Genomic DNA, 25491 nt, shown 5'->3' with positions numbered 1-25491 from the left:
GTCTCTCGCTCACTCGCGCTCTCTCTTAAACTTTCTGGCGTTGGCGATGGGGGCAGGGTTTCCAGCCTCCGCCCCCCCCCCCCCCCCCCCCCCCAGCAGGCCCCCCCCCACCCCCCCGGGGGCGGCCCCCCCCCCGGCCCCCCCCCACCGCGGCCCCGGAAGACCCCCCACACACACACCTTGAGCCACCTGGAGTCACCTGGAGCGGGCGGCTTCCCAAAACGATCGGCGTCCGGCCGAGCGTGGGGCTGCCGCGACCGGGGAGGAACTCCCCAAGCCGCCAACCGTCCCGGCCTGGCCGCGGCGCGCGTACAGCGCGCCCCACACTCGCGCGCTCTCCGACAGAACTTACGCAGGGGGGAGGGGAGGGAGTGGGGCGGGAAGGGTCGTGGGCTGCTGCTGCTGCTTTAAAAAAAAAAACAAAAAACTCTTTAGTTGCAAGAGTTTCGGGTGTCCCTGGCACGATTGCGAGCGCTCGGACAGAACAATAGAAATAGGGGCTGGCCGGAAATGGTGCAGGAAGACCCCTATAACCCTATAAACCTCTCCTCCCCTCGCCAGTTACTATTAGCATTAAAAGACCCCAGTGCCTTCAATGCGATGGTGCCTGTTTATAACTTTTTCCTGCTGGGTCCCCCTACCCTAAACAAGTCCCCCTCCTCACACTATGAAATCACAAGGGCAAAGATCGCTCCCCAATCCGTGACCTCTGGAAGCTCTCTGGGACTTTCACCTGCTCTGCCCCTGGCACCCCGACCTGACTCACCCCCTCCCCCAGTAGTTTCTCTGGTTTGCACCTAGACAATAAATTTAGTTTAATTTAGCTTCCGGTCTTTAATTTTAGCAGGTCTCCTTTTTGCATGCAAATCAATATGGCAATTACCATCTAAAAGCTCGCCCAGCCCCGGGTCAATGTAAATTGATCATTGTCCGCCTTCCACAAAATAACACCGGGAGTCTGTGGTGCATAATGAGATTATACTGGAAACTGTCTTTTAGATCACAAATTATATTTTATGCTGTCAGGATCTTCCAGCGGACTTCCCCGCTAGTCTAATCAAGGGGAGCTGAGCCCGTGGGTGCTGGGGGGGCGGGGAGGGGATGGTTGGCTCAGGGAGACATGGCTCAAAAAAATAACCAAGTGAGGGACCCCCGTTTCGGAGACCTCCTCGACTGGGGACAGGCAGTTATGAGCTTGGGATGGGAAAGGGTGGCCTTCTACAGAAATATCGCGGAAAAGCATCGTTCATTAATTCCCATCCAAAGTCAGATATTCCTTCTAGAAGAAAACACGTTGGGGACAATCAGCAAAAAGCCGTCGGGCCGGGCTGGTGGCCGCGGGAAATCTCCGGCCAAGTACTCCCGCCTAAGACGGCTGGGCTACCAGCGGGGGCAGCCCGAGGAGGCCGTCCACTCCTGCCCCAGCAGCTTTTCAACCCCGCCGCCGCCACCCAGGCCCCAGCAGCACAGCCTGCTCTGCAAACAGACGGAATCCTGAGGGCCATACACACCCGCAAAGCAGCTGGGGCGGGCCTCGGCCTCCCCTACCCGAACCGTGTGAGCGGGCGGCTGAGGCCTTGGAGCAAGGATAAGGTCCTTTCTGGCCGAAAGCACCGCTCTCCCGCCCCTCTGCGGCCCCCAGGGCACGAGTGTGACCCTGGGGCCTAACAAAGGGCCTTCTGAGCTCCTTTCGGCCTCGGGCTGGCGGGGGGAGGGGTGGGGCCGGCGGGAGGGAGGGGTGGGGCTCCGCGGCCGTAGTGGACCTTCGAGTTTCCCACCCCACCCCGCCCCCACCGAGCCTGGCTAGCTAGGCCGGGCCCGGCGCCCTCGAGGAAATCACCGAGGTGGCATTGTCAGAGCTGCCTCGCGCTCCTGAGGACCGTCCGGGAGTTGGGGCGGCACGGCGGCCTGAGAGCCTCCCGCCCAGCCCAGCCCTGCCCCGCCCGACCCGGCGCGGGCTCCACCCGAGTGCGGTCTTCCCAATAAAAGCTGGAATTCCCGGCTGGGCTCAGACAAAGAGGGACCGCGGCAACTCGACGCCGCGGGCAAACCCAACCCTAGCCTGGTTTACGTGAGCGTCTGGGGGTCACACAGGCGCCTGCTAATCCACCCTACACAGGCCGTCCCCGCAAGGTCTCCTCCAGAAAAGGGGAAAAAAAAATTTAAAGCATACCAAAATGAAAGCATACGTCCTCTTTAATCCTCCCGGAGGCCGAGCTTCGCACTTCTTTCGGTTCTATCTTTATCAATCCACCAGGCTGACAGCCACATTAGCAAACAGGACTTCAGAGCAGGGCCCCCATCTATCTATTCCTCCCGACCTACTCCTCTTTTTCCTCCACCATCCATCCACTCAAGGTCAAGAACTCAAAATCTCTGAGATCCTCCTATCTGCTCCACACATGCCCTGTTTCCTACCCGGAAAGGGAAGAAACTATAACCAGAAGTCCTGTTAGTGAGAAAGGGCCATCCACCCTTAGCTAGGCCGCTTTGCCCTCAGTTTCCCTCCAGCCTACCACACAGTTTTTTCCCTGCGAGGGAGTGCACGAAGGTGGTTGGGCAGCCCACACTTCCGCACCCACGTAGTCCCCCCCCCCCCCCCCCGCAGGAAAGTCTTCCTCAGCCAAGGAGGAGTTTTTGTCATTCAGCCTGTGTATCTAAGCATGGATGTATGCATATGAATGCTTTTTGTGTTTCCAAGTGACCCTCTTCACACCTTTAAATGGGCTTTTGTCTCTGGAACGCACTTACAGAAATTCTGCCCCAGTTTCCAGCAACAAAGTCTGGGATTTTCTCTTAGAATATCACTATAGATCCCCATATTTGCATACCCGTGTTTACATTCTTCTTGGCCAGTTCTTTATCTCTTCTGTATCTCTTGTTCCATGTGGGCATCGGAGCCCGAGTGTCTTGATTTGTCTCAGCACATGTCATCTGGGCCCACATCTTAATCTGAACATTCCTGTCTAGCGCCTACACCTCCCCACTACTTACATTCTTGCTTTGCCAGTAATGTGTGGCCCGTTCCCAGGCTAGACCAACATGGGTTTGCAGTTTAAATATAACTAGAGGATCCCCTGAACCACAAACCCTGAAAGAGGATGAGGAAGGAGGCAGAGGTGTGTTAACTAATTATTTATTTATATATAGGGTAACCCACCCACCAATTTCGACCTCTAGAAAGAACTAGACCACTGTCTGTAAAGTTGAGTTTAAATTTCTAGACCCGTCCAAGGCTGACTCCACGACTGTGCATACACATCCCTACCCAACTCCTGTTTAGAGGTCATCTCCTTGCACATATCTGATTCCAACTCCCCACAAGTTCATGGTTAAAAGTGCATCTATTTATGCAGACAACTCAAGGACCTCTTGGCTGTCTCCAAGGCATACCTATACCCACTGGCCTGGCATTTCAGCCTCAATTCTTCCGTCTGCAGCAGTCTTGGTCAGAAGCCCCACCCCACTACAGCTCTGAGCCGACCTTCCCATTACTAGATCATCTGCACAAATTTTCTCTGGGAGGTCTAGCTCTGCATCTCCCAAACTCAGTTCCTTAAGTGAGGGGTGCCCACTGTGTGTGTTCACGCCTCTCCCGTTGAGAAGTCCTGGGTCAAACTAGATCATCTAGCAGCTGCGTTTGGTTTGTCGAAGAATCGAGTCCAATGCACCAGGATGTGAGCGTGCAAGCACAGAAGAAAAAGAAAAACCCTAGACCCAGACTACCGCCCCGCCCCCTCCCTGGCGGGGTACTCTGCCTCCAGGAATTTCTACCACGAACTTTGCCCCCCCCCCCCCCCATCACACTCCCCCACTGCCTTTAAAGGGTTAAGAGAAATCCTCACAGCCTTCCCTCCACCCTGCTCGCTGAGCCCGCAGGCTTGCTCGCTCACTCGCTGCTCACGGGAGTCTGCCGCCGCCTCCGCGGCCCGCCCCCCCCCTTCCCGTCCTTCAGCCGGGAGGGAGCCTGCATGCCTGTCTAGACCGATCTATCACAGGCACACCAACAACACCCGCGAGAGCGCAGAGACCCTGCCCAGGTCCCCCTGCTCGCACGGTACCCGGCGGACAGAGCCCGGGGAGCGTGACCGCGCCTGCGGGGTCGGGGGTGGGAGCCTACGGGCGCGGGCCGCCCCGAGCGCACCGCGGGTTCTTGCCGGCCCCGGCCCCGGCCCCCGGCGCTCCCGCCAGCCCTGCTGCCGGGGCAGTCACAGCTCTGCGCGCTGGGCAGTCCTATTTTTATCTTGTCTAATCCCAAACTGGGCGGGGAGCACAGGCGTCGTGCTTAGAGAACAAGAGATAGGCGAGGGAGGCGGGGAGGAGCAGCCAGGCAGCGACGCGAGCAGGAGCGAGTTAAAGACACAGTCGAGGCGACCGAGAGCAGGAAGAAAGAGCGGGCTGCGCGGGCCTCGCGGCGCCGCACGCAACGCGCACCCGGGAGAAGTTACTCTCCGCCGCCCCTCGCAGCCGGTCCCTCCCCACTTCCCAGCCGCGCTCTCCGAAGCCCGGGCCGCGGGGCCCCGGCCTGTGTGGGAGGCAGAGGCCCGGCCGGCCCTGCAAAGGGCTGGGGAGAATCGCTAATGAGCTGCGCGGCCCATTGATCCGGAGAACACTTCCTAATTAACTCTCAGTCACCTACTGGTGACAGCGCCTCAAAGGACAGCGCAGGGGCCGTGCGAGCCCCAGCCCCGACTTGCCTGCCGAGCGCCTGGCGCCCGAACCCCGCGCGCTCCCCTCACTACCCCAGGCAATCCCGGCGAGGGGCGGCGGATACCCGCACACTTAAGGCCAGCTTCACGTTAAAGCTGGACGGCACATTAATCACGGCCATCTCCTCCACCCCTCCCCAGCCCCCGTCCCTACACGCGGTGAAATCGTGCCCAAAATAAACACGAAAACCGACACTGCAAAGCCCAGACCAGATAACAGGTCGGGATAGGAGTGGGAAGGGTCGAGAAACAAACGTATTCTCCAAGTGCCCACGTACAGAAGTCTCCGAGGCCGACAATTAAAATGCCTTCCACACAAGCAATTCCGCTGGCAAAACCGAATCCAACACCTCGTAAGAATTGATTTCGGCCCGCGGTGTCCGTTTCCAGTGCCACAGGAAGTGTCAGATGGCTAGAAATACCCAACTCTGTCTGCGTTCGCCACCCACTACCTTCTGGGGTGGGCCATTTCCTCCCTGTTTTCACTTCTAGGCCATTTTTCAGGATTTTTCGACAAGAGGCTACCCCTAGCACCGAATACCACTACCCCTCCTCTCGCCTTCTCTTAAAAAAAAAAAAAGAAAGAAAAAGAAAGAAAAAGAAAAAAGAAAGAAAGAAAGAAACAGAAAAGAAAAAGAAAAGAAAAAAAAAACAGCTAAAACCCTGAGCTGTCTGGTCTAGACACAGAGAGGCTGTGAGAATACCTATTTGAAGCGCGCTGGTTTCTTTTTAAGGTTTGTTTTTAAATACACATAACCCTCCCCCTTCCTTCTCTCTTCAATTCCCCCAACCCCCACCCTTCAGACGCCGGCGGCGCGCGCCCTCGCGCGCAGGCACTCACAGCCTCTAGCTGGAGATCGCGGACTTCTGGAAAAGATTCATTAACAGCAAATTAAGCCTCGCCCGGCCTCGGCCTACACGCGGCCAGACTCCGCCGTCTCGGGGACCCGGGGAAGTGCCCACTCGAAAGTGCGAACGGCGGGAAGCCCGCCGGGACCACGCGTGCCTCGAGCCGCCCTACTCCGCACACAGCGCCCCAGGGCTTGCTTGGTAAACAGCAGGCGTACGTCGCCGCCGCCCTGAGCCCCCGAGTTGGCGGAGGCTCTGCGGCGCAGCGGCCCGCCTGCTCCCAGCGCGGGCCCCGCGGCGCGGCGGCGCCTCGCCCTCCCCGCCTCGGCCGAGGATCGCGCCCGGGTGCGCAAGTTCCTCTTCGCCTTCAGCCTCTGCGCCGCACGCCCTCCGAGTGGGACCAACTTCCTCCGGCCGCAGACACGCACACGCCCAAACAGCTTCCCCACCAGACTCCCCGCTGCCCAGTGGAGGGCCCCGGTCTCTCGGCCCCCCCTCACCGCCGTCCGCGCCCCCCCTTCCCCCCGCCCCCCCCCCCCATTCTTCCCCCCCCCCCCCCCCCCCCCCCCCCCCCGGCTCCCAACTTAAAACCTACCCCGCAACGTCGGGGAGGGCGTGGGAGTGGGAGGGAGTCGCGGATTATAATTTCACAAGAACATTTAAAAAACAAAGCGTCTGACCTGGCGGGCGGGCGGGACGAGTCGGAACCCCTCGCTCGGCTCGATTTCCTAGTAGTTCCCCCCCCCCTTTTTTTTAAATCCACGTGATTCGCGCTTTGGGGCAAGCCAAGAAAAAACCCGGGACTCCCCTCCCGAGCTGCGCAGCGGCGGCGGTGGCAGCAGGTCGAGCTCGGCTCGGCCCGGGGCGCCCGCCACACACCCTCGCGCACGCACACGCCGTCGTTCCACTAGGAGGAACGACCGGCCCCTGGAGAGGCGAGACCAGGCGGCGGCGGCTGGGGGTTTTTACAGTTCTTTCCCGAGTCGAAAAAGAAAGCAGACGGGAACCCGCTGCCCTCCCCTTCCTGCTCGCGAGCTAACGCCGAACCGAGCTTCCCAGCTTCCAGCCCAGCGGCCCCCCTCCCTCCTGCGCCCGACTCGCGGCGCTCAGCGGCGACCGCGCTCCCGCGCACAGACACACACGGGCTGCAAACTTCCACTCCGCGAACTCCCTGCTCTCCTGCCGGCCCCCGGGAAGGCGGCAGGCCCCCTCGCCGCGCCCCTCCCTCCCCGGGCCCACGCGGGGCCGCTTAGGGTGGCTGCATTTTTAATAACTTACATCTAGGAGATAAAACGAAAGCGAGCCAAGCAGCCAAAGGGAAGCGCGAGGCGAAAGCTTCGAGCTCCACGGGGTACGCGAGAGAATCGGAGGAGCGACCCGCTGCGGGCGGGGGCCCCAAGGGAGGGGACCGACTGCAGCTCGCCGCGCGCCCGCCCGCCCGCCGCCCGCGCTGCCTGCCTCCCCGGGGAAAGGTGTTCCGAGCACTGACCTGAAATCCCCGGCCGGGGAGTAGGCAGGGAGCCTGCGATCCGGCGCTTTGAAGTTTTCCTCCCCCCCCCCCTCCTCCGCGAGCAGAGTCGAGGCGGCGAGGAGCGAGGGGCGGATGGCTGGGTGGGGAGAGGTGTGCGGGGCTGAAGGAAAGTGGGGTGGCGACGTTAGCTAGCGGAGAAGGAGCCGGGCCGGGGAAGCGCGGCGAGCAGCAAAGTTTGCCGTCCCCGGCTGCCCGCAGCCCGCTCGCGGCGCCGCGCTCGCTCGTCTCCCTCGCCGTCTGCTGCCAGCCGGCTGCCCTCGGGGTCGGCCCCGCCGAGGGGTGGGCTCTGGGCCGGGTGGGGGCGGGGCGGGGCGGGGCGGGCTCAAAGCCTCCGGGCAGGTGGCGACAGACCCGCGCGATCCTCCGGGCTCCCGGGGCTGGGCCGGGCTCGGCCGGGCTCAGCAGCTCCCGCACCGCCGCTGCTGCCGCCCGCGCTCGGGCAGGAGCCCCAGCGCCATGTTGACGGATCGCCGCGAGCGCCCGCTCGGGCTGGGTGTATGTGAGTGTGCGAGTGCGTGTGTGTGTGTGTGTGTGAGTGAGTGTGTTGGCCAAGTCGTCCCTGCGCGGCGACAGCGCGGCTTGGGCTCCCCGCCCGGCGGCTCGCGGGCTCCCCCTCCGCCGCCGCCGCCCGCCTCGCTCCCGCTCTCGGTCGCGGTCTGGGCTCCGGCGCGTCTCCCCCGCAGCCGCCGAGCTCGGCCCGCGTTCAGCGAGGAGCGTAGCTCTGCCTCACCTTGCCGCTGGGAGCCCGGGCTCCGTCTGCCGCCGCACGCCGCGATCCCAACGCGTCCCCCTCCTCGGTTCCCTCCTCTTCCTCCTCCCCCTCCCTCCGCCCGCCCTCCCTCCCTCCCTCCCTCCCAGCAGCCTCCTCCCCTCCCCCCGCAGGCGCAGCGCTCGGGCGACAGCCGCCCGCCCGCCGCCGCCGCCTCCAGCTCTCGCAAGTTTGAGCTCCCCCAGCCTCCGCTCACCCTCCGCTGCGGCGCCTCGGCGGTGGGGTTGCGGAGGGGTGATTCCCCAGGAAAGGTTTGCCCGAGTTTCCCCAGCCGTCATCGATTCCCGGCCGGGCACGTTTCGCCTCTCTGGGTCCGGAGCCCGGACCACTTGGGTGGCTCCCCACCTCGCCCCTTGCCCTCCCCTCCCCCGCTTGGACCGAGTTGGCTGCTCACACCCGGCCGGGGCGCGCGTCCTGGGCAAGCCGGAGACCGGCTCCGGCGGCGGTGGCGAGGGCGGCCCGCTGATCCCGAGCCGAGGAGATGGGGGGCGGCGGGGGCGGCTCTCCCCGCCGCGCGCCGAGACTCCCCTCGCTACCCAGAAGGCCAGTGGAGGACCGCAATTACCATAAAGCGCCTCGCACTCCGCGCAGCCAAAGCTGTCAAACCCCAGCGGCAGCCGCCGCTGCCTCCTCTCGCCACCAGCACTGCGCTCTCCCGCTCGCGCGTTCCCTCCGAGAGCCAGCAGAGCCCGGCGAGTGCGCGTCGGCGCCCACCCTCGCCCTGGGTCGCCCCTTCCTGCGGGAGGAGCCCTGGCCCATTCTGGTGTCCAGAGCTACCTGGAAACACCGCGCCGGGCCCGGTGGCCGTTTCGCCCGAACTCCGCACCCGAGTTCCCCGGACGTTTCAATTGTGTGGGAATTGTTTGGAGAGGCGGGGGTGGGGGCGTGGGGTGGGGAAGGCAGTCCGTGGGGCACAAGGAAGCGGGGGTGGGGGCGGCAGGGGAGCGGAGATCCGCCAGAATTTCTCCCCCGTTCACGGATATTTTCGTAGTCTTGCACCTCTGATGGTTGGAGGCTCCATCCTGGCCCCTCACCCCGGCCTCGGGAGATTATCTCCCGCGTTTTATTTTCCTTGGCAGAGAGCAACTTTTGGCTTACACCGTTCGCCCCATAAATTTCCACTCGGTAACGTCGTGCTGATCGGTGCTCGGCGGCGGCGTACAGCCTGCGCCCGCAGCAGTTCAATTCAATTGACACGTATTGAGCTTCTCCAGCGCACCCGGCGCGGCGCTGGCCGCGGGGGGGAGGGCGGGGGCCGGCGGACGGGAGGGGGAGGCGGAGAGAAGAGGTTCCGGCCTCCCCGGAGCGCAGAGCCTCTAGGGCGAGCCGTGAAGCCCCAGTTAGTGAAGCTGGCGGGAAGGGGTGGGAGTGGGGGAGGGGTGTTCCGGCCTAGCCGCACCCAGACCTGGGGCCTGGACCTCACGGCAAAAGGTGATCCTACTGGGGCTCTTCGCTAGTCTTTTTATGCTGAGGGTGGGGGAAGTCTCTTTCTGCCTAAGGACAAGATGGTGCAGGCTCGATGAGAACATCAATCCGAAATGGAGGTAGCTTGTAAATCCACACGGAAAGTTTTAAAATATCCTGGAGTGTCTCCATGCCAAAAATAATCAAAAGCATCTCAAGTTGATTACGAAGTCAAGGTCAAGGCCAAAATCAGCTCTAGCTAGCAGAGCCCTTTCAAAAATTAGACTTAATACTGACTGCGGGACTGGTGTTAGGTGCGATGTTATTTATTCTGTTTTAGTTCTCAGTACATAGTTATAAAAAGAGCCCCTTTCAAAGCAGAAGTGAAACATCTCTACCGTTTGAAACCCGAAACTTCAGGCCGAATTAAATCTTCATGCTCCAGAGCTGCTTATAACAACTGATGTAAAAGACAGGCGGGCAAGTGCCCCCTGAGAACAGTGCCCAGCCCTGCTGGGCCGCCACCACTTCCAGGACCCGCGCCTGCATAATGGCATGCACGCCTTTTTCTCCCCGGTCTTTCTGGAGGTGGATGTCTCTGAAAGCTAACCCACACATTTTTTTAATCTCCGGTAACAAGCAGAAAGACACCTGGACTATTATGCTGTAAAGCTATTTTTTATAAAGACATTTTAGGGCCAGACATTAAAAGTTATTAGACTGAACGCATGCGAGTTACAGACACAGCTGGAGAAAAGGCCTCTGGTTGTGTGTTGTAGCAACATTTCTTTTTGAAGCGACTCCTTTTATTTAAAACAAGTCTAAAATAACTGGGAAGGCTGAAGTTGGGTATTTGTGGGGAAAGTCTCTGAACGTGGTTCCAGGCAAGGAGGCCGCCGTGCCACTGTGGGCCACGCAGGAGAGCTGGCCTGGGTGAGTGTGGAACCGTGCCAGGCTCTTCCGGCTCGGTTAGGCCGCCGCAGAGACCCTGGCACCATGCCCGGCCACCTTCTCTCCCCTTCCCATGCCTCCCCAACTCTCCCCCCAGGCACAGGCTTTTCCCGGAGTTGCATGTAACCGTCCAGAACTTTTGGAAAATCCAGGAACTAAGCGAGACACGGAGCCTGCAGCCTCTCAGAACCCTGTGGTCTCCTGGGGCTGCTGACAAAGGGGCCTGTTTGTCTAACTTTAAAAGTCCTAGAGTTAAAATGAATTGGGGGGGGGGTTGCGGTGCTGTAAATTTGAGGGGGCCGCGAGGAGGGCTGACTGTAGGAGAAATTTGATGCTGGAGACAAACAGGCCAGTAAATTCGCCTTTGACGTAATTTGCAGTGTTCACCACCCGCAACACCCCCCCCCGACTTTTTTTAAGGAGCCGAGCCTCCCTGGTATCCCCGTGCGGGCTGGTGGGATTAAAGGGTTTTGCTTCCATCTCTGAGGGATACATTTTCCAACTCCGTGGGATTTTAAAAATATCTTATTAAGGGAGTCCTAAGAGGCAAGAGTGTGTGTGTGGGGAAGGTGGTTCGTGACTCACTGGGAATTAAAATGTGAGATTTTCCGGAGGTGCTCTAAGGCAGGGAAGGGTTGGGAGTTTACACCTATTGGCCTGGGTAGTTGGAATTGTTCCAGGGTGGAGGAGGAGAAAGCTCACACAGGGCAGTCCCATCCTGCATCCCCCATTCAGGAAGGGACTCCAGGAGCTGGGGACACCTTGGAGCCAGCAGAACGTCATGCAGCCGTGGCCTTCCAGGGCTCCCTCCTCCCCTGCCCTCCCAGGAGTCCCCTGGGAGCTGACCTGGGGGTCAGGCCACTATACCCAGCGCTCAGCAACGGGAGGATTTCAATGAAAGCAGAGGAGGAGGCGGAGAGAGGCCGTGAGTGAGCGCAAGGGAGGGGAGGCAGCATGGGCAGTGGAGAAAGAAAAAAACGGGCTCCGAAAGGAGAGGCGCCGGTCTAACCCTCTCCCACCTGCCTCTTGTCCCCTTGGAAAGTCTCTCCTGGTTAGAACATATGGTTCGACCTCGGGCTGTCAGGCACTCTTCTGGTGCAGATTCTACCCCACCTCTGCAACTAGGCAAGCAGGTTGGTGCCTCAGGGAGTAGGCCTGGAGCCTGGCCAGACTTTTTGACCCAGGCTGATTGTGCAAGACCTGCCAGGACCCCTTCAACACCATCAACCACCGCCCAAATCTGGGGGGAAAGCCACACATCCCATGATGAGGTCCTTACCTGGTATTTGGGGGACCCTGGGGTTCCAGCATTGTGGGCGCGGTTCATTTGTAACCTATGCATAGGATCTAAAGCATAAGGCTCTGTAGGCCCCCGGTGATGCTCTTCAGTGACTGTTCTCACATTTATGCTGCTGATTATTGTGATAGGTGGGATCTGGGTGATCACAGATAATGTATTTTCACTTCATATGGTATGAGGCAACCTCTTAATGGTAACTATTTTCAGCAACACATACTAACAGTCTTCATTGATTCTTTGTGAAAGAACTCTGGGCTTACCTAGCGGCCCCGGAAGATTCACTAGCCCACCCCCTCCAAGCACAGGGCATCCCTGTTCCGGGGAGTTCAGTGATCTGGAAACATCTAAAGGTAGCTGCTTTCTGTGCAGAAGTCTCCTAGACTTAGGGGTCCCCAGGTTGAAGATGGCTGTTCTTTCTGCCTGGCCTTTGAGGGGTCATTGGGCGTTTCAGGGAGGAGGGTCCAAGAGGCAGGCCCAGCATGACAGCACCAACTAAATGCCTCTTGCAGTTTCTGGTCTGGGCTCTATTAGTGGCAGGCTCTGGGCTCCTCCACCCCAGGCACCCCTGTGTGAGCTGCCCTTTGGTTTACACTGAGGGGTTAGCTGAGTCGATGGGTGTCAGCCTAATGAGCATAAATACCGGGAGGCTTCAAGGAGGCCTTGTCTTGAGCTCCACCTGGCCCTGGCTTAAGAGCCCTCAAAGCCGTGGCGCGGGGCAGGATGCTCCCGCGGATAAACCCGGACGCCGCGACCCGCCCCAGCTGCTTACTTAGCAAGTGGGCCTCCCGCTCCTGTTTGACCCGGCCGGGGTGGGGCGGAGGGCAGTGAGTGGGAACAGCAAGGTAAGGAGGCGGAGTACCGTCAACTCCTCGGTTGCGGACCCAGCAGGCTGGCTTTCCTCCCCTGCCATTTTGTATCCAGCTTCCCTCCTCCACTCCCAGGGGAGCCCTGCGGAAATGCATCCCTGGGAGCCCCAACCCCTTCGCGGGCATCACCTGGGGACTGGAGGGATCTGGAAGGCTCCACCAGCCTCTCCCTCAGGGCAGAAAGGGAATAGGGCCCCGCTTAGGGAAGTGCGGCGCTGATCTGTCTCTAGAAAACCTAAAGGCCCCCGCAAAGTCGGGCGCGGAGGTGAGTGGCCCCGGGTGGTGGCTTCGGGGAAGGTCAGCCAGAGCAAAGCTTGGGGCCAGCGCCAGGAGGGGATTCCACGCGGCCTGATCCACGGCACTTTTTACCTGCTCCCATTCCCCCTCCGGCCCACTCTGCTCTGCCTTCGCCCCTAGGGGCCCCCTCCCCAGCCCCTGAGCCCAGTGCGTTAGCAGCCACGCAGCCCCTGGCCGTGAGTGAGGGGGGAGTGGGGCGCAGGGTGGTTTGTGTTGCGAGGCCTGACAGAACCTTCTGTGTGCGGCGGAGGGAGGAGGCTAATGCATAATGCACAGCGCCTGGAAGCCCGGCCATTAGCGGCCTGTCGGTGACACAGACAAACGACTGAGAGAGAGGGAGGGGATCCAGCTCGCTCTGGAGTTTAAATATACCAGCGTGGAGGGGAAACGCCATGATTTAAAAGTGTGTGTTTGCAGACACTCGCATATATTTTAATGATTTCCAGCAGGCCGTGCGTCCCAGTCTTGCATCCCCCTCCCCAAAAGGGGGATGTGTATGGGGAGGAGGAATGAAGGTAGAGTGAGAGGCCTCAACCCGAGACCCACCGGCAGCTTTTGAGACAACGGAAGGAGAGGCTGGTAAACGTAGCACCGAGAAAGCAGGGCCTAGGGAAAGCCACACGACCCAAGGCCATCCCCAGAATTTTTTTTTTTTTTTAATCTGGCCATCGAAGCCTTCCATGCTGGACTGGACCCTCTAGTTGTACTAGAAAGGCCTGGAAGAAAGAATAAAAATCCTGCCACCCTTGTTCTCCCCCCCTCCCCCGCCCCAGGCGCCCACATTTTGAATCTTGCTTTTCCACCGACAATCCGGAGACCTCCTTCCTCCCCATTTAACACACCAGTGTTTTTTAGCAATTAAGGCGAGAAGGGGGTGGGGATAAAGATAAGCCAATTTTTTTTCCGCCATGCAAGTGTGAAAGATAAGATAACGCTAAGCTGGGGCAAAGCGGCTGCTTACAACCTCCCCTCAGCGATTTTGATCGGTCACTTCTTATCTCGAAAAAATGCTTTCGAAAACTGCATCAAAAAAAAAAAAAAAAAAAAAGAAAGAAAGAAAGAGAGAGAGAGAGAAAGAGGCCGAAGGAAAGCATTTTCATTTGGAAGTGACATTTAAAACCCACCTCCTCTACACCAGCAAACCCTTCCCCGACCGCGGGGCTCCTCAGGAAAAGTCGCACCTTGACTGCAGGGTTTCAGGCTTTCTCGTGGAGGGGTAGGCAGGATTACTAGTGTAATTAGGCTGAATAAAACCAGGGATACGTGATGAGGGTTTATCCTGCGTCCGACCTCAAGCTTGCAACCCGGCTTTCTGCTCTTAGTTACTGACCAGTGTTGTGTTTCTCCATCGTGCTCGCATGTTGAAGCTAAACAGGTAGTTAGTATATTTGGGAGACCCATAGACCTATGTCGACACGAAGTGGTTGTTAATGCGAAATGATAAGACACTCTGCTGGGTTTTGCAGTCCCCCATCAAGGAAGGAAAAGGTTATCGTATCATGCACACCAGAACCCGAGAACTCTCAGACGAACCGGACTCTCGGGGAGTTTCGTAAAATCCTCCCCACCCCCCACCCCCGCACAAATATTTCACGAAGGGGTTTCCGGAAGACTTTGTATTTGTTTAGGGAGGTTTCGGTATTAAACTCCAGGCTCTCGGGGCAGCCTGTAAACTACCCCCAGCCCAGGCGCTGGTTCCAGATCGCAAACATCAAGGCAGGCGCCCCCGGCCGAGTGGCTGAGCCACAGTGCTCATCTCGGGCTCAGAGCTCCTAGGCTCCCACCACCTCGCCCTCCATCCCGGGCTCGCGCCTCGGCGCCGGACAGGGCTGTGCGACCTACAGCCCGGGGCCAGCCGCGGCCGGATTGTCCCCCGGGGAGCCGAAACCGCCGAGCGGGGAAACCCCTCCTCTCGCCCTTCCCCGAAAAGCCTGGCCGCGGCGTAGGCGCCGAGCGAGCGGGCATCCGCTGACAGCCGGGCCTCACGTAAGGCCTACACGCGTCCCATTAGTCAGCCTGAGTTCCCCTCGGGCTAGCCGTCTGGCGCGGCCCCAAGGCCGGGCGCGGGCGGGGAGGGGTGCGGGGCCGCAGCGAGCGGGGAGCGGGGCGGGGGCGCGGGCTCTGCGGGACCCGGCCGGGCTCGGTTCCGCGTTCCTGGGCCGGCGGGTAAGCTGAGCCGCCGGGGCAGGCCGCTCCCTGGCTGACGCCGAGGCGCCGAGCTGCGCTTCACGTGCCCGCCATATCAGCGGCCGCGGCGGCGGCGAGGAGAGGGGGCAGGGAGGCGCGCCGCAGCTCCCGCGGGGTCTCCGGCCCCCGCCTCCTCCTCCGCGCTGGGGGGCTGGGCCGGGACCACCCCGCAGCCCCCGTCCCCGCTCCAGCCGAGAGCGGCGCTGCGGACGCCGAGAAGCTCCTAGGGCGCTGCTCCGAAAGCGGCGCGGAGGCAGCAGCCAGGGGAGGGTGCTCCTCGCGGCCGCCCCGGGAACTTCCCAGCCGCCCCGCCGCCGCCGCCGCCGCCGCAGTCACCGGGACCGGAAGCCCTCGCGCCGCCCCGAACGGCCTCTGTTGGCCCCCAGGGTTGTTCCAGACGAGGGCTGGCCGCGCGTCACCCTCCATCCCTCCTGGCCCCGGGCGGCCGCTCTCGCTCCGTGGCGTCCCCAATTAAGCCCGGAGGACCCTTCTCGCGGTCCAGGGAGACCTCCTTCGGTGACCGCCATAAGAGCCCCCCCCCCCCACCCGCCCAGCCCCGCCCCGCCCCCAATCCCAGCCCCGCAGCTGGGACGGGAGGGGCTCGGAGCCGCCACTCTGGTCGGGCAGGAACACCTGCTCCCGGGGCCCTGCAGCTGGGCGCGTGGTGCCGAGAGAGGCTGCCTACTGTTGTGTGCAGAGATCGCGGAGGAGAGAGCACCGGGCTCCGAAGCTCTGGGCCAGGCGCAGCCGCGTCTCGGCCGCCCCCATCTCCCATCCCTTCGATCACGCTCGAAGCCTGGGGGCTCGGGTCTCCCGGGGATCGAAGGGCCACCACCCCTGGGATCCGACTTCTGTCCTTAAGAGGTCGTTCGCAAGACAGATGGGGCAAAACCTGTTTTGGGAGCCTTCCCGGGGTCCGCCCACGCTCTCCAAACCAGACACACTCATCTCCCCTCGGCCCGGACTCTAGCCTCCGGCGGGGAACGAGAGTAGGTCACGGCGGGACCCGCACCTCCTACCCCTCCCCCGAAGGGGCTGGTATGGGGTTCGGACTTTGCCACTCAGCGTGGGGAGGGCGGATAGACCCTCCGCATCTTCTCCGTGCCCGGAGAAGATCGGGCGGCCGAGATGACCTGCGCTGCTTGCCCTGCCTCACACCCCCCCCTCCCCCGTTCCGCCCTCCCTGGCGCTCCTGGCCCAGGGCCCGGCCGGGGAAGGCGTTGTTTTGCCAGCGGGGGCCGAGCGAGTGCGCAGAGAAAAGCCTCCTTGCTCTAATGAGAGTGCACACAGCGCTGCAGCGAGGAGGATGATTACCCGGCGGGCGGGGGGGGCGCAGGCCCGGGCCGCGGGCGGCGTGTGCGGCGGCCCCGCGGGCCCGGAGTCCCCGCCTGTCTGGCTGCTAATCGCACGCTTTCTGCTGTTACGGAGGCAGGCGGGAGCCGGCGGCCGAGTCCAGCGCCGGCGACTCGGCGGGTGACACGGAAACATGGCGCAGCGCCCCTCCCCCGCCCGCCCTCCCCGCGCTCCCGCCTCCCGCCTCGCACTTCCTCCCGCCCGCGCGGCTTTTGCAGTTCTAATGCTCTGCTGTCGGCCCGACACCATTACGCTAGCAGCCGCTTCTCGGCGGCCCCGCGCGTCTCTTTCCCCTTTGTTTTCCGGGTCTATAGAAAACGTTTGCTTTTGTCCCGAGCTCTCGTTAAACCAAACTTGTGGTGGCAACGGAAGGCGGTGCGGGCGGGGAGGGGCCCGGGGATTTTGGCAGAAGCCGACCAGAGCGTGGTGGAAACTTCTCTCGCTGGGTTCCCCGCCACCCCGCCTTTCCCTCCCTCCCCCCTCCCCTCACAGACACAGGCCAGCCGGTCTGCCGAAGCTTCCCCCTTCTCCCCTGAGAGGCCTCGGCGCTCCAGGAAGGAGGTCTGGGCCAGAGGGACGGTGACCAGGGGTGAAGAGCATTGCGTGCGTGTCTGCGAGCCCCGAGTTTTGGGGCACTCGGTAACCTCGATCCTTGCAGCCCTGATGGGCCTCTCCCTCCCTTTGGTCATTCGGGGCTTTGTATCAGCCGGCGGAGAGGAAGGGGAGGGAAGAGAAGAAAGTGGTTTGTGTGTGTGGCTTTTCTATTAAGGGTTTGTTGGAATCTCTCACCCCCAACCGTACAGCCTCCTTTATAGGATCTAGGGGGAGAAGGAGGGGGGAACGGGGGCTCCACGGGGCAAAGGGTCAGAAACCTAGGCCTGGGAGCTGGAACGTACTCTACTGGCCAACTCAGCTACACGGCCCGCACGAATGGTGGGACGACCCTGCAGAGTCGTGGACGGGAGGGCCAGATCCCTGGATCCAGGAAATGCCAGACCTCCCTCCCCTGGGCAAGAGAGCAGGTCCCGTCCCCGTCCCGTCCCACCCCTCCCCCCGGCGCGCTCCCCAGCCCAGAGCGCACGCCTTGGCTCTCCGCACCGGATCTGCTCAGGCGGCAGTTTTTTAAGCCTGCAATTAAGCGAGGCGTCGCCGTGTCCTCTGCTAGTGTCGATCCTGTCAGTCGCACATGGCCTTGGTGCTCCGGTCCGAGGCCCCGCGATTAGTCACAGGCTCGCTTCGCTCCTTCCCTAATCCGCCTCTGCAGGCAGCCTGGGGACGCGGCCGACTTGGCGGCGCTGGCAGGGAGCCACCGCGCGCGGGGCGGGCCGCCCGGCCAGTACCAGCCCCCTGCACCCGAGCCGGCGCGGGCCCCAGGGTGCGGGCTTGGGACTCCCTCCCCCTTCACAGCCCCCAGGCTGGGGCGGCGGCGCCCCTCCTCCTCTCGCCCCACTCCCGGGCCTGCGAGATCTATTTGTGTGGTGTCATTTGCATAAAAATAGGACAAGTGTTTCAGTGCGTTCGAACGCGGGAGGCGAAATCCTTATTGATGTGTCTGTGTGGAGCCCTCGGTTGTCGGAGCGGTTTGATTTAGGGTGTTTGTGTTGCTTTCTGCGAGAAATGAGAGGAAATCCTGCGCAACGCCTTCCGCGGCCGAGGCCCCCCATAGCATCATCCCCCCAATGCGCGGCCCAGAAAGGTCCACCGCCTGGACCCCAGCGCGCCGAGTCCAGAGCGAGCAGGTTGAGGGCCGGCCAGGCGGGCGGCCCATTATGACTCATAAAACCGGGCGGCCTAATCACCAGCTGCCAACCCGTTTACGTGTGGCGCTTCCCAATGCTCCCTTCGCCTGGCCCGGGCCTCCAGCGGGCTCGCCCCGGACACGGGGAGAGCCGCTCAGTAGAGGCTAATCAAGTGGCCGCTCTTCCCGTCGGCAACGCGGCTTCCCATCCCCGGCGACCCCCGCTCTCCCGGCCTCTGCGCCGCTCGTCAGCAACTCCTCAGCTTGGACAAATAGCTGGGAGGGCGCCGGCCGCGCGGAGCCAGTAAATCAATCATTAACTCCCGGGCGAGGCCTGGCCAGCGGAGGGAGGGAGCAGCGGCCAGAGCCGAAGGCGCGGGGCGAGCGCAAGGTCCCCCGCCCCGGGTTGGGAGCCGTCCACGCGCCAGCGGCCAGGGTGCGTGGAGGCGGGTCCCCTCCCCCCCGGGGCGTCTTGATTCCCTCCAGAAGCCTCCGCCTGCCGGGACTCTCACGCCCGCACCTTGCCTCGCCGGGCAGGTCGGGTTACTGTGCGGCCCCGGGGCGGGCTTGAACATTAACGAGGCGCCCGGGGCCTCGCGGCCTGCTCTCCCCAGGAGAGCCTGCCCGCGCTTGGGCAAGCTTCTCAGCTTCTGTTGGGCTCCTCCATACTCGGGCTTGCCAAACCAAACTGATCGCCCCCGTGCCGACCAGCCTCCCCTGGGCGCCCTCCCCACGGAGCCCACCGTGGGGCGGCGCGCAGGGGGTTAAAAGCTCGGATTCGCCCTGGCTCCTCCGCGGCGCTGAGGAAACGCTGATCAAAGTGCTTACGGGGAAGGAAACACACGCACACTCGGGCTTGGGTCGAAGAAGGCCGACTGGAGAGACGGCTGGGAGCCGCCTGCCTCGACCCGCTTCCCACACTCTCGGGAACGCAGTGGCGGCGGCGGCGGCGGCGGCAGCGCTGGCCCGCGCGATCCTCCTGGCGGAGCTCGGCGCGGCGGGGCCGCGAGGACGGCGGGGGAGGGGGGGGGAGGGCGGGACGAGGGGGCGGGAGGCGAGCCCGGGCTGCGCGCCAAGAGGCCCGGAGCCGGAGATTAGTCACCGCTCGGCTCGGCACTCACGGGTGCGCCCGGGAACCGGGAGGGCAGGCGGCGGCCCCGCTCTGCCGGGCTCCCGGGGCCTCGGCGCGGCAGCGAAGGTGCCCCCGCCCCCACCCCCCGCGCGCGCCCGGCGCAGATGGACGGACTCGGGGGCCAGTGCTGCCGAGATCCACTTGTCAGTTCAAGGGCAGGACAGAAACTCTGCAAGCGGAGTCTTGCGAACAGGAAATTTCTCATTGACAAGGTGCTGCCCCTCCCCCACGCCCGGCTTCAAAACAAAACAAAAACCCGGCGCGAGCGGCCGACTAGGCCTGCACCCCTCTGCCGCCTCGGCGACCCCCGCTTCTCGGCCCCGGCCGGGGAAGCGGAGAGCTCGCCGAGCCCCGGCCCCCGAGCACAGGCGGCGGCCAAGGAACAGGCCCAGCGGGCGGCTTCGGCTCGGGGCCCGCCGAGGGCGCCCAGCTGCCACTCTCCGGGACGCGGGCAGGGTGGGGCGGGGGCGCTGAGCCCGGAAGGCTCCGCACCTTCTCGGGTTCTGAACCCGGCGGAGTGGCTCCGCGGGGCTGGAGACCGCCGGGGCAGCGGCTCCCCGAGGGCGTGGGGGCGGGGAGGCGGCGCCGCCGACAGAGCGAATCCCGCGCGGCGGGGACCCGGGAGGGCCGCGAGCTTGGCCTGGCAAAGTTCCTGCTCAAACTCCATGTTTAGAAACTCCAGCGGCTTTGCGGGAGGAGGGGGGAGAGCCAGAATGCGCGGAGCGTGCGGGGGCGGCCGGCACCCGCCTTTCACTCCCGGGGAGGTGGGGGGAAATCCGCGCTCCACCGCCCCCCACCCCCCGCGGGCCCAATGGGAAGTCGGCCTGGAGCGCGAGGACCGCCGGGTCCCCAGACTCATTCTTTTGTGTATGCCCCTCTTCTTCCTACACACGCTAAAGGAAATTTGTAAACCTTTGTCATTTATTGAATTCAGCCAGGAGAGGAAGCCCTTTTTAGGGACCCTGATATTCAGGGTAATTTCGTATTTGACACATGTAAATACTTAGTACTCTCAGGTAAGGTCAAATTATTTATCATCTTAATTTATATTTCAATAGGCCTACAATTTGGAGGCGCGAAATGCCTCCTTATGAATCATTATGGTCTATTAGGGGAAGTAATGTATAAACAGCACTATTTGGGAGGGAATCACTTATGTTGACATTTAAATGGCTCTTCAATAGTTAAAAAAAAAAAAGACATTTGAGTGCCTTTGATTAAATATACAATTTACAAGACCATCAGCAAAGCCATCAGGAATATAAATTCTTCTTGGGATTTTTATTTATTTATTTCTGATTTTTTTAAAAGCCTTCCAGGGCACACATGTCATTTAATCCCTATGGGAAAATGTACAAATTTCAGGCAAAGTATCATTCTCCTCTCCCCAGCTAATGTTTTTTCGGGAACCCAGGGAACCATCGGAAATGTGAGAAAACTCCACCAGCAGGCACCCCAGTGGGAAGTTTGTAGATCTTTGTACCTTGGAAACAGAATCAACTGCTTTCTAGCAATATTGCAACTGATTTGTGAAACACAGTAGCTTTTCCTGCTGGAGTGGAACCTTCCTTATGGCCTGTGTCCGTCTATCCATCCACCCATCCTGGTGCTTCCACAGCACCCAGGACGGAGACTCATACCATTTTAAGTCATCCTTCTACACCTGCTAAAATATCACAGCAGAGCCTCTTCCTGGCCGCCCCCTCCCCCAACCCTATGCACTCTATTGAATTACCTTGTTGTATTCCTTCCCTTGAAGCATCTCCCATCTTCCGAATGCCCTTCCTGAACCCCACATCTCCTTCCCCAGCTCTGTTCCCATGCATAGCTGTACTTCTTTAAAGAGGTGTCTACAGAAATGTGGAATTTCTATTTCCCTTACCTGGGGTGCACTCAAGATCTCCTAGTTTTGAAGACAATCTATGATTTGGGGGAAATTGTAGCTTTGTAACAGCATTAGATTAGACACAACCTAAGTGTTCAGTGATGACACTGATGGTACCTGCATAGGATGAAATATTCTGTGGCTATTTTAAAAATTAAGCTCCCCTCCGAGGACTAATACAGAATGACCCGGAAGGTCTATTGTTAAGAGGAAAAGGTAAGGTGCAGAAAGAAACGATGTGTATAGTATGTTACCATTTGGGTATGTTACAGTTTGTATAAAAACAAATTAGGGGGGAATATAGACACATATCTATACCTGCAGGAAACATCTTCGAGCTGCTGGGAGCACTCCCCCCACCACCTCCTTCTTTGTAATATGCTTGTCCTCCTCCGTTTTATTTTTAGAAATGGGTGTACATCGGGCAAACTATTTTGTATCTTACCTATGAGATTTATCACTACATCTTACAGATCATTTTCTACCAGCACAGGGAGATGGGTCTTGTCTGTGCCAAGGTTCATGGAGTTTCACTGCCTCTAGGTACATCATATAGCAAATTTGTCAACCTACACCTCAACCTACACCAGCCTCCCCGGCCATTCTGCAGACAGCGCTCAAGATCACGGCCATCAGTGATCACTTCCCTGTTGCAGAGAATGGGGGGGGCATTTTCCCAGTCCTTCCTTTGGCTTTAGAAGCACTAAGCACCCCTCACTACACCCAGTTGAACTGCTCTTAGCTTCCCAGATGCCATACACACATACACACACTGGTTGTCATCCTCCTTCAGTCTCTTTCTAGGTTCCTCTCTGCTTTACTAGTCACTTTGGGCCTGGAGCCTCCCACCTCCTCCTCCCCCAATCTCATCCAGGCCCCTGGCTTTAAACGTCACCTATTTGCTGGTGATTCTTACACTCCCCCCCCCCCCCCCCACACACACCCATTCCACACGGTCATATAGAGCTGCAGATCTGATTTCTCCACTTGGCAATCTCCGTCCGGTTTAAGAATGACAATAGCTAACATTTGCATAGTGCAGGCTCCTGTGAGCACTTTATGTAAATTGACTATTATTAATCCTTATCCACATTTTGCAGATGAGGAAACTGAGAGGAGCTATAGAACATTCCTGAGGTCACTCAGAAAACGTTGGAGATAGGATTCAGTTCTATCTCCAGAGCTCATGTTGGCAGCCATTCTGCGTCACTGACTCCTAGCATCCTAGAACTGAATTCTTAAAATCATGAATTAATCTACAAATATGGGGGGCAATTTACTAAATTCCAGGCCTTGGGAAGGGTGCTGCGAAAGAGCGGTAAACTGGACAAACTATCCCTTAAAGAAAATGTGCTCTTTGCTTGAAACCTGCCTTTTGTCCCAATTCCCCCCCCCCCAGTTGCAGAAAATGTTTCAGCCACCCAAGTACTTAAAGCAGAATCCTGGGGTGGGGGGGGCGGTCACTCTTGACCTATCTCCCACTTCACCTTCCAGTGGCAGAGCTCTTCCTACTTCCCAATGTCCTGTCCAGTAAGCCTACTTCCCATTCTCCCACATCCACCTGAGGCCAGGCCACCATCTTCACTTGCCCAGATGATAACCAAGGATTAGAGGATACCTGGCTGGCTTGGTCAGTAGAGCTTGGACTCTTGATGTCAGGGTTGTGAGTTCAAGCCCCACATTGGGTGTAGAGATGACTTACAAATAACATTTAAAAAAATAATAATAACCAAAGATTATTATTCCAGCCCATCTCTTTGCTGCCACTCTCAGCCCAGCTCTGACCCAGCAAGATGGTATTGAATCAATATTCTGTATCACGACAAGAGAAGAAACCAAGTTTAAGAGAGCAAGACAATTGTGGGTGTGTGCTAAAAGAAAAGGGGGGTGCCTGGGCTTGCAGGGAGGGGCTCTGTAGTTCTGGTGAGGATTGAGGCCGAAGAATTTGAGAAAGAGCAGGATGAAGCCAGAGGAGCCATTAATGTCTGGGGAGGTCCAAGGGAGCATGGGCTGCAGGGATGCATGTATACAGAGAAGCCAAGGTTCCTGGATGTGCCCATTGTGGGGAAGGCCTTGGACACCATTTTTCTTTCCTTTTCTTTTTTTTTTTTTTGGAAGATTTTATTTATTTATTTGACAGAGACAGTGAGAGAGGGAACACAAGCAGGCTTCCCGCTGAGCAGGGAGCTTGATGCGGCTCAATCCCAGGACCCTGGGATCATGACCTGAGCCGAAGGCAGAGTCAAAACCAGAATCTCTTTAGAGTACCTTGCCTATTGCCAGTCATTTGGTCCTTACTTGGTGGCAAAAGATGGAGACTGTCTTCCTATCTCGAAACCTTCAAAAACCTTAAGAATGGGTTCTGGCCACCCTTGACCTTAGACAACTGGAATTCTCAATTCCATGCCATTTGACTTCTAACGGTAACTGCGCCACGACAACGCATTTGGTAGCAAAGCAAGTCTTTTTTAACGATGAATAATGCCTATGGGATAAAAATAGCTCCTCTTTGAGGGCCTCTGCTCCTTGCAGTTACTTTATTAAGTGCATTTCCAATATGTTTGTTTATGTTCCTCCCATGAGCCCCCAAAATAACCCAATGGGTAAGGTATTATGATTCCCATTTTATAGCTGGGGAAACAGAAGCTCTTACAATTGCCCTCTAAAAATACATAGCTAATCTAGCCAAGCTTGGCTACGGGGATTCTACCTGCCTCCAAATCTGGGCTCTTTCCAGCAAAGTATACTGCTCGCCTCCCCCACACAGGCACTATTCCCCCAAACCTTAAACTATTTCTGGGATTGGATCCTACATAGCTTCTCTAATGGTGTCCTTCTGGGGTCATCCTGGCAACTGGCCAACTGCAGTAACTATCACAAAAGGAGTTTGTTTCTTTCTGGGATCAGCAAGTCTCAGTTGATCTGTTGTGTTCAACATGGGGACCTAAAAGTTTATCATCTGAATGAAGAGTTGCCTTCTTCCCGGCTAAGCTTTGAAAAAAGTGTGGGACCAAGTTCAAGGGAAGGCCTTCCTCCCCAGAACAAGCAGATTCTCTAGCTCTGTTTGGAAAGCTTCTGCACTCCATAATACTAAATTATGGTTTGTCAAGATCATTAATCAGCTGCCCTTTCATACTTCCAGGCAACATTTTTTTTTGGGGGGGGGGTAGTTTGTTTCCCTCCTGCTTGGAGCTTTGATAAACATTACTCTGCTCTTAGCATGGGAAGAACTAGAGCAGGGGAAAAGATGATCCAGAAAAAACCCACCACACAGCCCTTCTGAAGCTGGACAGCTCTTAAGATTTGGGGAGAAGAAGGTCACTAGCTTTCTCCAGCTCCTAGAAAAACAATAGCTAGGACTTATTAAGAGCTAAGTGTCCGCCAGGCACACAGTTCTAAACATTTTATACGCATTAGTAATCTCATTTCATATTGAAAACCACCCTATAATAAAGGTGCTATTATTATCCCCATTTCACAGATGAAGAAACCGAGACTTTAGAGGATAATTAGCTAGCCTGCTTGCCTGGACACTCATCGCCTGATTCCTAGAGCCCAAACCTTTCCCCACGCAGTCTTTCAGACGTTCCAGGCCCCTGTGGTCAGCTTCGTTATTCTGCCAATCGCACAAGCCCGTCCTAATTGGGTGCTTTAGGCAGATCTGCAAGGAAATGGCCTTCACTGCATCCTGGCATGCCAGCAATGTCCCCTGAGGACATGAAGGCAGTGAATCTGTCCCGCAGGTCCCTCTGAGGTAGGTGCTTCTTCTCTTCTGTAGCTTTCCAAGACGAGGCCCCGTTCCGGGTGAGCGGAAGCTCTGGTAGGATCCCCACGACAGAGCGGGTCATCCCCACCCTGCTCTTTGACAAAGCACGCTGGTCAGTCCACGGGTGCCCTCGCCGGTTCAGTGCCAGTGGCTGCGCGGGGACCTTTCTGACCTGCTTGCTGGCACAGGGAGCGCAGAGGAGGGAAGATCAATCACCAAGATAATTTAGGTTCTGTCTTTGCTCGATCCAGCCTCTGTCCTCTGCTCTCAGGCTGACGACTATGATTAATGCGCCACCAAGTACTTCCTCTCTTCGGCTTCTTCCCTGCTTTGGGGTTTATTTTACAGCCGTTGCCAAAGTTTCTCCTCTGAAGAGAGTAAATACTCAAAGACTGGAGCACAGCCCTTGGTGTTACTCAGAGAGCGTCGCCGGCGGCAGGTGGCACTGGGCCATTTCTGGAGTAGGTGATGTTGTGTTTGGGGTTCAGTGCTCACCCACTACTTCCACTGACGTTAGCCTAATCTTTTAATTATTCTGAAAATACCAAGAATAAGGATTGCTGGGAAGGCAATTAATAGGATCACACAGCCTATGCCTCATTTGTAATTATATATTATTATTTTTTGCCCTACTTTGTTCCAATAATGATTTAAGGCTGCCTCCAAAGATACACAAAACCCAGCAAAGATAAATACAAGAACTGGGACATGAATTATAATGTCACTCCTGCTCACAGCATCTTTGCCCCGGTCC

The 25491-nt window shown here is 58.8% G+C and overlaps 1 protein-coding gene across 13 annotated transcripts in view; it reads right to left on the bottom strand.

Moving 5' to 3' along the window:
* The window catches only part of LOC116862549 (BCL-6 corepressor), a 121175-nt gene that overhangs the window by 43426 nt on the left and 52258 nt on the right, over window positions 1-25491 (bottom strand). For 10 of the 13 annotated variants that reach the window (XM_032849882.1, XM_032849892.1, XM_032849889.1 and 7 more), the window contains exon 1: window positions 7048-7297. The exons of 1 other annotated variant lie outside the window; for it this stretch is intronic. The gene's annotated coding sequence lies outside the window, so the exon portion shown is untranslated. Of the gene's footprint in view, window positions 1-6238; window positions 6261-7047; window positions 7298-7819; window positions 7902-25491 lie in introns of those variants that run through there. 2 more of the 13 variants (XM_032849883.1, XM_032849884.1) reach the window with 2 other exon arrangements.

This window comes from Lontra canadensis, unplaced genomic scaffold, assembly GCF_010015895.1.
Source record: "Lontra canadensis isolate GAN:19392208 unplaced genomic scaffold, GSC_riverotter_1.0 scaffold257, whole genome shotgun sequence".
In the NCBI taxonomy this organism is placed as follows: Eukaryota; Metazoa; Chordata; class Mammalia; order Carnivora; family Mustelidae; genus Lontra; species Lontra canadensis.
Note: the sequence above shows the minus strand (reverse complement) of the source record. Positions and strands in the feature narration are given on the sequence as shown.